Here is a 12682-nt window from a genome sequence, read left to right as displayed (position 1 = left end):
CTCACTCTCTCTCTCTCTGTACCTTTCTCTCTCTCTCTCTCTCTCTCTCTCTCTCTCTCCCTCTCTCTCTCCCTCTGCCTCCTTTTCTCCCTCCCTCCCTCACACTCTGTCTGAAGATAAATGGAAAAATATCCTCAGGTGAGGATTTTTTTTAAATCAAATAAAATACGTTGTTTTACACATTTATTAGACTAAACCATATAAATTTTCTCTTTTTATGGGGCAAAAATGGTAAAACATTAATAGTTTCATATGGTTCTGCCTAATACCATATAGATTTTTGCAGTCTAGGCTATTGGCCATATGTGGTTACATAGTCCTAAATACTAACATCCAAATAACTTCTGACAAATATTTCTATAATAACTTGTAAGATGTTTCAGAGCAGCTTTAGTATTGTATTCATCTTTGTACCCCTTCCAGCACTTACAGCATTTACCATAACACCTTACACATTAAGTTTCTCAATAAATGTCTGTTAAATGAAGGGAGAAGGTGGTTATTTATTTTATCTATACCTTGTTCCTCAAAGGTTATAAGGTCTCAATTTAGAGACTAGACCTCACTCTAATAATGACTAATAATATCCAAAAACTGTACACAATAATTTCAAAAGAAATTTTTTAAAGGGGGTTTTTGATATGGGACTAAACCATTTAGAAAGATTTTAATCATAATCAGTTTAAAATTCCAAGCTACCTATCTACACAGAATGACCTGTCTTTCTATTTGCTTAAGTGTCCCAAGCTTCAGGATAACCAAATCAGGCTAATATTCCCTTGTCTATTCCTCTAGGGTTGGGGCCAATCTGGACCAGCCCCTGAGTCTGAGAAGTGGTAGACAAAGGTGGAAGGTATCATACACCCAGACTGAATTAACTCACAGTTAATTCAAAAGGATGGGTGGTGAATTCAGTGATGCACAGATAGATAAAAGGATGGATGAATGGATGGATAGATGGACAGAGAGAAAAATAGATGAATTATATGCTCAGTGAGGAGCAAGATGAAGAACAGGAAGATACGATGCCTCTCTCTTGTTCTCTATATTATATGTATATATACTGTTGTCTCCAATCTGCACAGAGATTTCTTTTTTAAAAAATAATATTAACTATTATGTGTGGTATCCATTTACTCATTTAAAGTACCTATATTAAAGCATCCCTGCCTTAGCAAATTCCAATTCTGCTGAGCACATTCTCCTGCTAAAAACAGGCTGAACCCTGATGATTACTAAATAAGAACATAATTAATTATTTCTTCAACTGAATAGTCCTGAATTCTACCACAAATCAATCAGTTCTTCTAGCCTAAGAAGCTCTGACTCTATTTTAGCTCAATGAAAACAAAATCAATGAAGGCCAATTATAGCCCATCTCGTTAGGGTATGCAAATGGTGTGCCATACAAATGTGCAGTCATTTCCCCTGGAGTCTCAGAGGAGGCTGGGGAGTCAACTATGGGCTGCTGCTGTCCCCTAGCTGTTCAGTCCACACAGTACGGCCATAGCTGGAGTCTGCAAGTGAGAGACCAAGGGTAAGCTTCCTTCATTCATTCCTTTAACAAATACATATTCAGAGGCTCCTATACAGAAGGCATTGTGTTCGGTCATCATTGTGCAGGGAGCAAGCCTAGGCAGAAGTACCTGATGTTCAAGGGTATTGATCTACATTCTAGTGTAACAATATTCTAAATCTGAACTCTAGTTTCCTTATAATTCATAAGCTTGCAGCTTAAATGTGTAGCGCTCATAAATTTCCAATCAAGGATAACATTTATGTTACAAAGGGCCAGGCAAGACCTGTGTCAGGGACAGACACAGAGGTGATAAGCACACAGCACTGAGGATATATAAAATGAAGATCACCTACTCCCCAGGATTCCCTGGCGTCCACCACAACCCGGCCACAGGGTTGAAATCTCAAATATTGCTCTCACTCTTTGGGGCTGAGAGTGTGCATCTCTAGAGAGCTCCTAGTAAAATACAGAGACATCAGATAGAAAGAACAGATCACCAAGCTACTGTCTCCTAAACCTCAGGTATTTGGACACCAGATCTCCACTTTTTCCATGTCATATTTGCCATATTTTATTTCATTTAAAATGCTCTGATTGTTGATCCTTCTTGATTTGACTACAGGTGTCAACTGCAGGTTTACAGCACTGTAGGTATACTGCCTGACCTCGGGCATCTTAAGATAACACCAATGGTATGATGCATGATTTCAGAGACGTTAAAATCTTAGGGTGGGGGGGGGATAAATCTTTAGAATCTTTGAAATAGGGTAATATTTTTCTCTTTAAATCAATTCCTTTTTTTTCTTTTACTTAATAAATGTCTCTTTAAAATAAACTTCTTTGTCACTGCTTTAGAAAACCAGTATCACTGACATTAATAAAAGCAACAAGAATTGTTGCAAGAATCTGTACATAAATGCAACAAGAATTGAAAAAATAATTTAAGGCTCTAGCTAATATAATTAATCAAGCTATACATTTTTATTTATGCCCTTTTCTAGTGTTATATTTTATATTTCAATACCCCCAAAAAAGCCTAAGAAATAATTCTACCACCCAAGACTTTGAGCCTGAAGCCTATACTTGCTTTGTTAGAAAGGGAGATTAGCAATTGTTGAAGGATTAAAACCATGCTAAGCACCAAAACGAAATTTTCTCCTTGTCTTAATTAGAAAGATTTGAGAAGAAATTGAAAGGGGGATCATTTCACTATACATGATTCAATGTTATGTAATGCCACATTTATATGCCACGTAAAATATTCTCCCTCATACCACTAGTCAGTCCCACAGTGCCATTTGTTAAGAGACAATGAAAAACCACCGTTAACCCCATTAGAAAGAATTATCAGAATTAATAAACTGTCCATGTGGAAAGCCAAGTAAAGAATATTAGATGATAGGACAGAGTAAAGGGGCATTGTAACAGGAATGCAGGAAGAAGTCCAAGACTATCACAGAGGAAACAGCCCCAGGGAAATATCAAAGGGAGGTAGGAAGAGGGTATTGCACTGCCAAGGAGGGGCAACATAATGCCCTGGGCTTCCCGGAAAGAGATGCTCAGGGGTGTGTTCATGGGAAAAAGGAGACAATTAGAGTAATTAGGAATAATAAGAAAAAAAATCTTGCCCAGTTAGCAATTCCAGCATCATACCAGAATTACGATTGAAATGGGCACTTGTTTATCATTGTTGACTCTTGTCCAAACATTGCTCCTCCACTGAATCAAGAAACAGAACTCTAAGACAATAAAAGACAACAAGTACAGTCAGCCCTCAGATTAAAAGCAGTATTTTCCACCCAAAGTTGGGAAAAACACGGTTGAGAATGCAAAAATATGTTTTCATTCCTCAATTGGTTGAATCTACAGATGCAAAACCCAAGAACACGAACAGCCCACTGTGCAGTTGGCCCTTGACCAGCACAGGTTTGAAATAAGCGGATCTACAAATACCTGGAATTTTTTCATCCTGTAAACATAGAATGTAAACTTACAGTATCAACAAAAACAACAGAGTACTAAAAATGTATTTTGTCTTCTTTAGGATTTTTTTTTTTTTTTTAATCCTCATCCGAGGACATTTTTCCATTTTTTGTACAGACAGAGTGGGAGGGAGAGAGAGGAAGAGAGAGAGAGGGAAACATCGATGTGAAAGGGACACATCGAGTGGCTGCCACCTGCACGACCAACCAGGGCCGGGGACAAACTGCAACCGAGGTACATGCCCTTAGCAGGAACCGAACCCGGGTCTCTCCGGACCGCAGGCGGACGCTCTAACTGCTGAGCCAAACCGGCCAGGGCTTCTTTAGGATTTTTTAAATAACATTTTCTCTAGCTTATTTTACTGTAAGAATACAGTATGTAACATACAAAATATGTCTTAATTGACTGTTATTAGAAAGGCTTCCAGTCAATGGTAGGCTAAGTAGTTAAGTTTTGGATGAGTCAAAAGTTATATGTGATTTTTTTACTCTAAAGGGATCTGTACCATTAATATCCGAGTTGTTCAAGCAACAACTGTATATATTTAAGGACCCTGAATTATTATGCTACGGTTTTGTGGGAAAATAAGCCTTTCGTCCTGATATTTAATCACTGTTAGTTTAGTTCTTTTTTTTATGTAACTCTCTTAATACCAATATATACCCACCCCTCAACCCCCTCATGCTCTCCTCTGGCAAACATGAAGAACAACTTGCCAGAATTGTCTTCACAATAATCCTTATACCTTGGCTATTTTCTAAACAAAGCAATCCACTTCCTTTAACCTAAGATATGACTACTGAGATAACAATCACTTAAGATTCAAAAAAGGCCTGGGTGATCCAAGTAAGAGTAATCTGGAAGTTGGTGTTTTTACCCAAAATGACACAACCTTTAACCCCGCCTTTAGTCTTCTCACTTATTTTTTATTTCACTCATCATTTTGTGCTCCTTTCCTCAAACCTACTCATCTCTTTTAAATACAGTGATCAAAAATTGGTAATTACATTCTAAATAATGGTTGATCAATGCCAAGTGTATTCTTGCCCTTTTCATGTCATACTTCTGTTAATACAACTCTCAATCATGTTCCCTTTTTTAAATAATAGCATTACAAATTGCTGACTCATATTTAATTTATGGTCCACAATACCTCAGCCAATTCTTTTAGTACCTTTGGATGCAAATCACCAGGGCCGGCACATTTAGATACAGATCTCACTTATATAAATTATCTTCCTCCAAGTGTTCTTTTCTCTTTCATTCTCCTAAAGTATGCATCACCTTTTTCCAGAGCCCCATTCATTTGATCATGCAGAAAGGTTTTTTAAAAAGACATTAAAGGCCCTGTGGCCTTTTGATGTCATCACTGAGCCTCTTTCTTTCCTATCTAATTGAAGGACAACACTCTGCTTTAGTCTCTTCTTCCTCCTCATAGAGTAAGAGAGAAATGTTCTATTTCAACTGTGAAAGTTGCACCTCATTTCCTGCTTTAGTAATTCTGACCTTACTCCTATGAACCTTTCTACAGGTATTTGTCCTTGATGCATCAACTTTCTCTAGAATTCTTTCTATTTCAGAAGCTTATGTGATTCTTTGATAAATCAGTTATAGTTTTTCTGTCTTATCAACTCTTTTAGACATGTATGCAAACCCTCTTGCCCTTCAAAATGTTCTAATAACGCACTTTAAGAAATCTAATCTAACGTTTAAGTAATTAGTTGAAAAAGAGAAGAAAGGAAGGAGCCCAGGTGAGCAGAAAGATATTTCCCTCTTCTAAATACCCAAAGAAAGATATTCCATACTATGTCCATCTATCCAGTTCAAAATTTGTCCTTGCCACTCCTTATTCTGCCCTTAAACTAAATGTCTCTACTTGCTGTCTGAGCCCATTTCCTCTCATCATGTCCTCAGCAGAGTAGAAATGAAAACTAGAGTGTTACTGTTCGTAATATAACTCCAGACTTTATTGCATACAGTTCTGTGACCACTTCCCAGCACTCTCGTTGCCAATAAATGTATTGGACTAATGAATCCAAGCCACCTGGAAAATAATAGCCTCAATTGTTGCCTTGCTGTCTTCCTTACCACACCTATAGTCTATTCTTCATACAACAGCAGAGTGACCTTTGGAAAATATAAACTACATCATGTTGATCCTCTGTTCTTAGTGTTCTGTTGGCTTCCCTTTACACCCAAAATAAATTCCACACTCTTTGTCATGGTCTACAAGGCCTTCCATCATCTAACCCCTGCCCACCCACCTTCCTGCTCATTTTGATACTTGGACCTTTGTATTTGCTGTCCCATGCCTGGAATACTCTTTCCCTTCACATCACTGTTTGATTAAACATCAGTACTCATTACATTCACCTTGACCTGCTTTATTTTATTGCATTCCAATATCTACAACCTGGCATCATATTCATTATACTTATGTGCATCTGTTTAATGTGTCTTCTTACTAGAAGGTAAGTCTTTACTGTGAAGGCAGGGATTTTGTCTGCTTTGTTCTCTGTTGCATTACAGTGCCTGGCATACAGCAAGTGCTCAAAAATAATTTTGGAATGGTTAAATGAGTAAATAATCCCTGATCTTTTTACCTAGTAATTTATAACATTCCTTCAGGGACACAAATTAAACACCATAATGAGAAAAGACTGCTTGGGCGCTGGCCGGTTTGGCTCAGCAGTTAGAATGTTGGCCCACGGACCAGAGTCCCGGGTTTGGTTCCCATTAAGGGCACATATCTTGGTTTCAGTTTGTCCCTGGCCCCAGTTGGGGTCGTGTGTGTGGCAGCCACTCAATGTGTCTCTCTCACATTGATGTTTCTCTCTCTCTCTCTTCCTCCCTCTCTCCCTCTGGCTCTATCTGAAGATTAATGCAAAAATGCCCTCGGGTAAGGATTAAAAAAAGAAAGAAAAGACTGCTTGGAACTCATATCTTTGATCCTATTATAACTTCCATATGAAAGAAAAGAATTTGACTTTATAATGATATTGCAGCTTGAAAATCTCTGTTGTAAACACTATTCTGAGTCTTTCATTGCAACTTCACTGAAGGAAATAATTCGTACATTATCTACAGAAGAAAATTTTGCTTTGCTCACTGCTTTTTGCAAAGGTCAAAAAGGACAGCATTGATCAGGAGTCAGGAGAGGTAAGAAATTCTGAGTAAATAGTCATCCTGGGTTGAATTATGAAATTTGACAAAGCATGAGAGCATGCTAAATACGGAAAAGAAAGCTAGAGCCAGGATGCTACTGGGAAAATGTGTTTCTTCTCTGTGTCCACGTTACATTTTCCAGGGAATGAAAAACCCAAATTATAATCACAACATGAATTTCATTTGAGATCGGGTCTGGTGTGGAATAAAAGTCTGAGGAAGAAGAAATTGTCTGTGATATTCATGGTTTTTTTTCATAAATATTCTTGTTAAAAAAAAAAACTCAACTGTTAAGTCAAAAATACATTTTTCCAAATTGTTTCACCACCATTAAAAATCACTATGTGATCTAATTAGCAATCAGTCATTCATGCAGTCCACTATTCATCAAGAAGTGTTCAACAAATATTTGTTGCACACTTACTATGTCCATGGTACTGGAGAAAAGCATTCACGACAGTAGGTGTAGGGATGAAAGGGTTAAAGATGTGGTCCCTGTCCTCATAAAGATTGCAGGTTGTCATATTGGTCTTTGGGCTTCAAACACTACTGCTCTCTGGCACCTTGCTAAAAAGAAAAGTGATTATGATCCAAGCATCCTGGAGCAGCCAAAAGGTCTAAGATAGAAAAACAATTTGGACATTTATTTAACCATGGACACTGGAGAAGTGATGGTTTTCCAAGTGTATTATAAAATGAACAGCTCCATTAAATCTATTGTTAATAAATATGCTTCTCTATGCTTATCTAATTACTTGATCGCCAAATAATTCAGGTTCCGTATTAGGATTCACTGAAATTTGTCAGAGGATCATGATAAGGTAAATGTGTGGTTATGCCTACAAACACACATTCTTCTTTCCATAAATCTACAAAAACAAGCTTAACAGAGAAAACTGAAGCCTTCCTAGTTTTCTACTGTGTAAACCACTGCATTGAAATACATGGGTTAGCTCAACATTCACTCCAACCTCTGCTTTCCTGCACTGCAGAAGCTGGAAAGATAAAAACATTGCCCTAACTCCTCTGAAGATGTGCTTGGGCAAGATGAAGATTCAAACCTGAGTTAAATGGAGAGAGAGACATTTGTTTTGCTGGTGCAGATGTAGCAGGCAGATCACAGCTCCAGAGCCTATGTTGGAGCCAGCTTCCTGATTTCTAGATCTTGGCCCAGGTGATGTGTTTCTGAACCAACAGTGGAAGCAGCAGTTCCTGATCCCAGGCTCACACATATGGGAACTGACCCTGGAACCAACAGCAAGCCCAATGGCCTCCTGATTACCCAACTTCCTGACTGTGCTGAAGTCACAGTTCCTTTGCCTGGCAGCTGTGGTTTGTCCTTTAGGTAGTAGTCTCTGGAGGGCCAGCTGGGGCCTGCTCCTTCAATCCTTCCAATAATTTTATAAGCACACCTGTGTTAAATCTCCTGCCTAAAATAACTTAAGTGGCTTTTCTTACATCCCGCTGAGCCCTGACTGATAGAATCCTGAACCATAACTCTACCCAAGAGGTAAATCATTATAACCAGTAGCCTCTGCTTCTTCTGGCTACAGAAAACATTCTCTGGGTCTTATCTAAACACTACTTTGTGTGGTATTTTAAGGGTGTTTTTTTCTTTTTTTTCTTTTTAACTACTTTTATGACTCCTAAAAAAGAACATAAAATTCCTTTTATGTCTCATCTTCTCTCCTCCTCCATTTTTAGTCAGCCTCCATTTCCTGGGTCACGGTAAGCTCCTTGAAGTAGATCTGTTAATGCAAGGGTCATAAAAACAAGACGTGCCTTGAAAACATTGTAAGGGAGGCTGGGTGGGGCAGGTTGGAGTCAAGGAACTTCATTTTTGCTTCATTAAATTATTTTGTTAGAAAACTTTGCACCTAAGAAACATCAAAACCTAGGATTCCATACTTAGGGTTAAGACAGAACACTAAAGATTATGTAGTCCGTCCTTCCAAAGCTGACTGAGAGAAATGAGGCATTTAGTTCTTCTTTGCAATTTTTAAATCAACCACCACCTTCCAGCAAGTGGAACAAAATCATCATCATCATCACCACTCCTACCTATTGACAGCTTATGCTGTGGTAGACTATATACTTGATCAACAATTATTTCCAAACCTCACATCACCCCTGAGACATCATTTCCTTTCTATAGAGGGACACACGGAGGCACAGAGAAAGTAAATTGCCCAGGGTTTAAACTCTGTTTAACTGAAAACAGTCATCCTTCCGGACCTTCATTCGATCCAGCAGGTCTACCTCTTCTTGGCCCAGAAGAGGCCGATCTTGCCCACTGCCTTGGCCGGGAAACCCGCCGCCCTTTCTTTCCAGAACACCTTGCCTAGCTCCTGACCTTTCCAGTTTGGCTTTTCATGCCTGAGTTTGCAACCCAGCACGGCCTCTTTTATGTAATTTGGAGCAAGTTAAACTCTCTGAGCCTCAGTTTCGTCTTCCTTAGAGTGAACAGAATAAAGCTTCCTATCTCCTGGGGGTTATTAAAAGGATTAAACATACGATCGTACGAAGAACACTTAGGGAAGTGCTGGCAAATGCGGGAAGCAGCTAGTTGCTCCGAAGAGGCTCCGGGTTGGGCTCCGGGACTCAGAGAGTCCACGCGGCCAGGGGGGCCGCTCCCTGGAGGAGCTCCCCCAGGGGAAGCAGACTGCTGCAGCGAAGGGGCAGGTCAGTGCCAACCGGAGCTGGCGGATCCAGTCTGGTGTTGGGATCCAGCGGGGCCTTCTCAGCCGGCCGGCCCGCAGCACAGCCACCTCCTAGCAGAGGTTTGCCGCCCAGGGGAAGACTGGCCTCGCGGGTGCGCGACTCCAGCTGGGAGTCCAGGACGCCCCGGAACAGCTTTTGCAGAAAGATGCCCGCTTCCAGATCAAAGGGAGAGTGCATAATGCCAGAGAATTCCAGCAAGCAGCAGAGCACGGCACCCAGAAGCCCTGCCTGGTGGCCGATGCCAGGAGCAGCTCAGTTTGAAGTGGCGTTCCCCTGCTGCCTTCCTGAGCCCACCCCCACTTGAGAGGTGACCCCAGATCTGTAGCTCACCAAAACCAGGTGCCACAGCCAAAGGCCATGACACCACTTCGTGCCCCTCGTGCTGGAATGAGGCTCAATGTTGTCAGTAACCACCAGGCCAAACAGAATTTATACCACCTGGATGAAGACAGTGACGTTGTGGCTTCGATTTCTAGTGAACAGATGAAATTCGCAGCCTCTGGCAGCTTTCTCTACCACTTGGTGCGGCTGAGCAACCCCAAGCTTTCCATGTCCAAGGCCCTCTCATCAAAATGGCTCAGAATGATGCATACACAGCTCCTGCTCTCCCTGCCTCTGTTCAACCAAAAGCCTTGACCAACATGTTCAGGACAAGGAGGAGCCCTCCCAAAGAGCTGCTGCCTGCTGAGCCTATCCTCAAACCTTTGGAAGGCACTGAGATGACCATGAAATAATCTGCACCCTCAAGTCAGGGAGGAGGACGTTGTTAAGCTTTTCTGTATGTGTGGAGCCCTGAAGCAGGCTCAGCTGGTCCATCCTCAGGTAGCAGAGCTGGTGTTTGTGAATAAGAATGAGGCCATCACCACATAAAGAAAATACAACAACCAGTGTCCGCACATGGAACCAATGAAGTGCAGCCTTCACATGAATGGGAGCGTTATCACCTCAGACCAGCCCACCCTGCTACAGCTGAGTGATAGTTCTTTGGTAAGAAGGAGAGAAAACTGCCTCTCAGGGTGAATTCTGCCACTTCATCCAACCTTCGTGCTGAAGTGGACCTTGACACCATCCTGAAGGTGCTCTCCAATCCTTAGAGGCCTCTGTGACCACACAGCCCATAGAATTCAAAATCAAACTTAGAATGGAGAAGTGAGGCAGTCATAAGCAGGGGCAGAGGAGGGTGGCTCCATTTCCCAAAGCAAAGCTTGTGAGCAATGGCTCTTTAGACAGGAGGTCCTGAGCATGGGAAGGGTTTTGGGGATAGAGAGCTTCCTCACTGGAGGGGACCCACTTCTCTATGTTGTGTTCTACTCTGGGCTCTTCTGTAAGTTAAGATCTGTAGTGTTTTTTCTCCCTCCACTTTACAAAAAAAAAAAGAAGAAGAAGAAGAAGAGTGCTGGCACATAATAACAGTTGATTTGTGTTAGTTGTGGTTGTTATTATCATTACTGCTATTATTATTATAGCATCACACATAAGAAGTACACAGAGCATTTACTAGAGTACGAGAAAATCTCAGGGCATGCTCTTCTCAGAAAGGAAAGTCCACAGGAACAGCTCATTCATTTTATTTATTTTAATTTTTTAATTGATTTGCAGAGAGAAAGGGGGAAAGCAAGAGAGAAAGGGAAAGAGGAAGAGAGAAATGTCAATGTGAGAAACATCAGTCGGCTGTCTCCTATATGTGCCCCAGCTGGGGATTGAACCCCCAACCTGGGTATGTGCCCTGACCAGGAATCGAACCTGCCACCTTTTGGTGTTTGGGATGACGCTCCAACCAACTGAGCAACCCAGCCAGGGCAAGTTCATTCATTTTAATCTGACTAGGTTCAAATTTTTTGTTAAAGACACAAGTCAGTTCCTGACTCCCACATCTGAGGGCTACTATGGTTTGCTTTGATAATCCACACTGATTTCTATCTCCCCAAATTAGAAGTACTTCAGTACATTCCATTGATCTCTCAAAAAAACAAATACTTTGGGCTGACTTTCAGTCAAGGTGGCGGGTAGGTAAATGTGGTACTTGCCTCTTCCCACAACCACATCAAAATTACAACTAAACTACAGAACAGCCATCATTTAGAACTGCCTGAAATCGAGCTGAATGGAAGTCCTACAACTGCGAAATTAAAGAAGAAGCCACATGAAGACTGGTATGAGGGATGGAGGCACCTACAGGCTAGTCCCACACCCACATGTGGTGGATAAAAGTCAGGAGGGATACCGTGGCTGTGAAGGTCCTCCCTGAGGAGTGAGGGGTCCCTGTCCCACACCAGGCTCCCAGCTCAGATATCCAGTTCCAGGAAGAGAAGTCTCCATAACTTCTGGCTGTAGAAACCAGTGGGAATTGAGGCTGAGGGAGGCTGGGGCTTTGGGAACCCCAGGCAGTTTCTCTTCAAGGGCCTGCACAGACTTATTTGGACCCACACCTTCCAGGCTCCAGTGTGGGGGAGGCAGCTTGAAAGGCATCAGAGATATACCAACAAGAACTGAGTAGTTTCACATTGGGGCAAGAGCTAGAGAGCAGCTTTCTCCCAGACAGGCATGCTGCTGGAGGCCATTGTTCTTTTGGTGAGTCCTTCCCCCACAGAGCAGTCAGATGTCTGCCAAATTTGGGACTCCAGAAACCTGGCTCACACTGTTTGCCCCACACTGGTGATTCCCTGAGGCTCTGCCCACCCAACTTTCAGGCCCACCCAAGCTGTTTCCAGTGGCTTTACCATAGGATTGGCCTGTCTTGACTCTTGCTCCAGATTTTCCTAAATTCTCTCAAACAAACAGCACTGGCTTTAGTGAACCTCATACCTCTAGCTAACTGGCCCCAGGCCTGGAACTAGAAGCAGCCAGCCTTGGTTCAGAGCTTGGCTTTGCCTGGGCACCTCCAAGACCAGCACAAGAAGCAGGCATCTGTAGATTACTTTGTACCTTATGCCTGGTGGTCCCAGGTAGAACACAGGCAGAGGCTGACCTTGCCCCAGAGCCAGCACACCCAGTGGACAGCTTCAGACCACAGCAAAGCACCAACACCCAACCACTTCCACAAATGACACACTCAAAGAGTAGATTCAGCAGGTACCAGAGTCCTGCTGAAGTAAGTCTTGCTCTGTGTGGTGGGCCACACACACCTGATCCTCCAAGGTAGTCAGAAGTCAGTGGTCAATGGGCACAGCCAGTTTTTGCAGTTCATTAGCCTGAGTAAATTCCTCCCATTGACATGCCAATAGCAATCAAGACTCAATTACAACAGAAGAGTATAAAGTCCACATGAGGGGTGCACCTCAAGGGCACAACTTG

At 41.9% G+C, this 12682-nt stretch overlaps 1 pseudogene; it reads left to right on the top strand.

The window, feature by feature from the left end:
* The first annotated feature begins 1460 nt into the window (after positions 1-1460).
* Positions 1461-10541, top strand: LOC118628016 (annotated as a pseudogene).
* The last annotated feature ends 2141 nt before the right edge of the window (positions 10542-12682 follow it).

The sequence above is a fragment of the Molossus molossus genome, unplaced genomic scaffold (genome assembly GCF_014108415.1).
Source record: "Molossus molossus isolate mMolMol1 unplaced genomic scaffold, mMolMol1.p scaffold_m16_p_1, whole genome shotgun sequence".
NCBI classification, from domain to species: Eukaryota; Metazoa; Chordata; class Mammalia; order Chiroptera; family Molossidae; genus Molossus; species Molossus molossus.
The sequence above is the reverse complement of the archived record's forward strand: the minus strand, read 5'-3'. Positions and strand labels throughout refer to the sequence as shown.